The sequence below is a fragment of the Oncorhynchus mykiss genome, chromosome 2 (assembly GCF_013265735.2).
Source record: "Oncorhynchus mykiss isolate Arlee chromosome 2, USDA_OmykA_1.1, whole genome shotgun sequence".
Classification (NCBI taxonomy): domain Eukaryota; kingdom Metazoa; phylum Chordata; class Actinopteri; order Salmoniformes; family Salmonidae; genus Oncorhynchus; species Oncorhynchus mykiss.
This window is the reverse complement of record NC_048566.1, coordinates 27,142,807-27,147,879: the sequence shown is the minus strand read 5'-3', so window position 1 is coordinate 27,147,879 and position 5,073 is coordinate 27,142,807.

Genomic DNA, 5,073 nt, shown 5'->3' with positions numbered 1-5,073 from the left:
CTTCAGCCCTCTGCCGTCTCCCTCGAAAGTTTATTTAGAGGGCAAGCCCCCCACGTCAGATTTCCTTTGCTTTTGACCCCTCGGTTGAGAAGACTTTTACTTTGCATGGTGTTGATAATGTGTCATTTGGGAAATTGCGCTGGTTTACGCACGTAGTATTTCTATGAAATTTCAGATATGCACTGTTTATGGCCAAATAGTCCTTTTAATTTCGAATTTATGATACACTTTTATTATGTTTGATTACTGTTATTTCTGGCTACAGAGAAACACACTTTAAACGTTTTAATTGTTTGTAGATGGCACTAATTGCAATCATCAAGAACACAAAAAAGGAGTGCACTTGTGCAAGAAAGCATTATTGCATGCCGTGCTGTTTAGTTTGTGTTGTTTTTGATGTACAATCACTTTAAACCTCAAGAGACAAGTCTCCCATTCTCTGCTTATATATAACACGCTAGCTTGGTCTAGTGCGCAGCGAGCGGAACCTCTGATGGGCCTGCGGTCGAGTAACTCTCACAAAGAGAGAGTGAGAGGGAGTGAGAGGGAGGGAGAGAGAGACATTTCATAGTATAGCCTAATCTGGTTTGAGGGGACCTGTCAAGTAAAGTGTGGTATGCAATTAACCCAAAGCCAGGCTCCTCCTTAACTCGCGTCTTTTGAAGATACTGAATCTATTCCATTTTAGTCTGACATAATTCTCCACGGCAATTATGGCTCTTGAGTTTGTTTATGAATTTGTGCACTTGTCAAGTATGAGAAGACGATCAGTAAGCAGCTCGAGGGAGTCAGCATGGGACCCTCTAAAATAATCTCTGTATTGCATATATATGCTGTCATTACGCGCCGTAACCAGTTGGGTATGCAGAACGGAGCGCGCATGTTTATGTAACAAAGCACTATGGACAATGGCATATTTTTTTCTGTAACCTATTTGTTATTGTATGGTGTTCTTGTTAGTGGAGGCCTCCAACAAGGGGAGCTTAACTGAACATCTGTAGGTAGGCAGTAGGCTTTCTCATTGCCGTACGGTGAGGAGAGGAGAGGAAAGGAGAGAAGCCGTTTGTCCCATCGCCTCTAGAGGGAGTCAGTGCCATAAAAGCGTCTGTCTGCAGTGATTCATATCAATGGAACAGGTTTTGGTGGCAGCGTTGTTTAGGAAAACCTTGAGAGACCCTCTTCCATTCTGTGTGGGGAAGGTCACACTAAGACAAATATATGTACTTGTATGTTCTATCCCAACAACACCACCAGCGATAGGAGAGATGATATAGGGAGAGAGCGTTATATGTATTTATTTTCACATCATTACAACACTGTACATAGCCATAATTTGACATTTGAAATGTCTCTATTCCTTTGAAACTTTTGTGAGTGTAATGTTTACTGTTAATGTCTGATAATTTATTTCACTTGTGTTTATTATCTACAGTATTTAACTTGCTTTGGCATTGTAAACATGTTTCCCATGCCAATAAAGCCCTTTGAATTGAATTGAATAGAGTGGTTCCTCTGCTGCTTGTTTCATTCCTAGAGAAGGGGTTATTTACATGTCTGGCACTATTAGCAGAGTGGATGTCTCTCTCTAACCAGCTCTAACTGTTGATGTTTAGAATAATATAATGCAGACCAATACTTCCCTCCATTGTGGCTGCTACACCAATCACACTGAAGTGCAATGTAATGTAAGCATTGTGTTGGTTGTTTTTACTGTAGGAGGGTGAACTAAAGTCTCCATTGTCAACTGCACCTACATAGAACTAGGCCATGCAGTAGTATTACAGATGGATTTGTATGATGTTGATTCATTTCTCCTCTTGTCTGAATATCAAATACTTTAACCACAGCTAAGATGCAAAGGGCCGACCTCAACCATGATATGTCCAATTGTATTTGTCACTGATAGTGTGCGGACATTGTACTCAAAATCCATGGAATGAAGGTTATAGCTAGGTCCCCAAGATGTTGAACATAAGGGAGGGTTAGAAACAAGCCCCTCTTTGTACCCCAGCCCCCCTCATAGTGTTGTCCCATACAGAGGGGTGCTGCCTGGGAGGGCAGAAGAGGGGGTGGGAGGGGGAAGGTCGCTTGGTCACTCCCTGTGACCGCCTGCGAGAGGATCCATCAACAACCTTAAATGAAGTCTGCCAGGTGCACGAATCAACCACAGAACAGTGGGCTCCAGCTGACAATGGGGTAGTAGGGAAAATCAAACTCCGAGCCAGGGAACTGGGAGGAATTATCATGTTTTATTGGATATTTCTATTTGTCTGCCCTAGTCTGCACGTCTGTTGTCATCCCATCCATTGTGATCTCTGCATGAGTGATTATTTGGACGGTAACTAAGGTTGCCCCAAATGGCACCCTATGGGCCTTGGTCAAAAGTAGTGCACTATGTATGGAATAGGATGCCTTTTAGGAGGCAGCCACTGACATTCTCCCCAATGATGATGCCCATGTGCAGTAGTTCATCTTCATTGTCTTACCATTACGATTCAGTTACCCTGGATGGCAATGGAGATGGAGATTCAAAGTGGGCCGTGATGGTGAGCCATGGAGAGCCTGTGAAAACACACAGCACCCTCTCTGTCCTTATAAGCATGTTTTCTAAGGCGGCAGCAGCGTTCCATTTTAGCAGCCTGTGTCCTGATGATAATCCCAGGTTCACACTGATCCAGGACATTCTCCGAACATGAAGTAACCAGAGTGTGCATGGATGGGATGAGGAGAGGGAGAGGAGTGGGTATGGTGTCAGCCATATTGAATGTGCCCATGAGGGCACTGTGAAGCGCTATGCCCACATTCTTATCTTGGTACATTCAGATTACCATGGTCTGAAGGGCTTTGTCTGTTATTGTAGTTCTATTTCTATGATGTCACCCTCACAGTCAGAGCCTCCAAATAAATGGATGTTACTTCATGAGATTGTCCTATCTGGAGGCAGAGGGCTTAGATCAAACCACTGCGGCATGCATGACACAGATGCTTGTATCGAGGTTGGTGGGGGGGATCATGTCTGAGTAAAGGGGATTCAGGACAGGACAGATAATCAAGGATCAGTTCAGCTGCCTGCCATGCAGAGTGAAAACACAGCTAGGTGAGGAGAGGACAGAGAGAGCCACGTCATGTGTCATTGATAGAAACACACAGAGACGCACGCACACACACACACACACGCGCGCACGCACGCACGCACGCACGCACGCACGCACGCAGGCACGCACGCACGCATACACACACACAGGGGCGTTCGGCCCTGGATTGAGCCTCCCTGCACCTGCTGCTCCTCCAAAAAAAACTCTGTTGCAGCATTGGGATCGTTTCACAAGCGTTCCCCAGGCGTTGGTCAGACGTTTTTACAGGCACTGAGCTCCGGTCGTTTTCATGATGAAATCAACCCTGGAGAAATCCCTCGGCAGGCCTAACTAATTTGAGCGTGATTGTGGCATTTAGTGCGCATTCCTTCTAAGGCGCGCCTCTTGTAGGTTGGACCAAAGTGTTTAAATAAATTGAACCTAAGATGAAAAGAAACTGGGGTCTGTGGCTGGCAGGACCTCAATTTATGTATTTCCTCCGTTTCCTCTCAGTGCATGACTGCTGCCTGTGTGACTGTCTGTCAGTTTAGACACATCATGAAATCTATCCCAACCCCCCAAAAAAGTGTTCTGAGAATTATCAGAGAAATCTGGGAAAACAAAGACAGCTACAACTGAGACGAGTTCCCACCTAATACGTTCTTCATTCTCATCATGGTTTTTCTGAAGGGATAACAACAACAACACTCCTGCACCGAGGGGTCAAACCCCCTGACCCCAGGAGATTTAATCATAAGAGTTCCAACACCTTATTCTCATCAGTTGTTGCCAGGCAATGTGTGCGGCAGCCCCATGCAGGCGTTCTGGAGGGAGCGGAGGGATCTGAGTCTGTAAAGAACCATGGGTTTGTATTCATCTGCATGGGGGTCATGGAGATTCCTTCACTTTGATTAAGCTTTTTTTTTTCTTTCTTAACAGGTGGCCTGTGCTTTCTGCCCCAACCTTTGTGTCACAGTAACCACTCTGCTCTACAGAGACAGGAGTCAGGGAGCAGGGAGGGAATAGCTCTTCAGTTTGTGTGCATGTGTGAGAGGGAGAGGGAGAGAGCGAGAGAGAGAGAGAGAGAGAGTCTGTGTGTCTGCATGCATGTACTGTATGTGTATTCTTGTGTTTTGGATGGCAGTTTCTCTACTACCGTTGTTAAAAGGTAAACATTGTGTCGTGTGATAGTTTATTTGCACCTGTTCACTAATTACAGCAGGTCTTTTATGAAGCCACACGTCATTTTATTCCCACTCTTAAAAGGTTGGAGTGAGGGTGACAAGGGACACGTGGAGACACTTACATTCTGGCAGTTCACCTTCAATGACAAGATAAATAGTTTAATCCAGACTGATGGACTGGTAGAATGTTTCAGTAGAACATTTGGGCACTGCTTCTGACCAGCATAGATGTTTTATATCCTCCCTAAGTTAGGCGATACTCTGTGCTTGAAAGTCAAACTGTAGGTCAAGCTGTGGGTCCAGTTGGTGCAGTAAAGATAGCATTATTTTACAACTGAACATTTGGTGAGAAACTGGGATTAGATCATGCTGGATGGCCAGTAGGCATTGTTCCGATGAAGTCACAATATCATTCTTCAGGATAAGATGTCATGCAGATTTAAACAGTGTACAAGTATCTAAGACCCTCGTGCTCATGTTGTTTCATACACTACTTATTCCCAAACAACTCTTTCTTTGTTTGCACACTAATTTAAAGGATGCATACAGCTAAATACAAAGCCTATACTCTTTACACAGTGATATAGGATAGTCTGAGATGGTTCTTCTACTCGCTATCAAACCAAGATGGGAGTGCTTGAAGTAAATTCAACACAAGGCAGATGTAGGGAGCTTTATTTTTGTAGTGAACAATTTCCTTTCAATCTAGGGGCTTCTAATGGAAAGTTCTTGAATTAAAACACTTGTGAAAGCACAATTTACCTTTTGGTTTCTGTTGAGGCAGAACTACTTCGGGTGCACTGCGATGAAGTAAA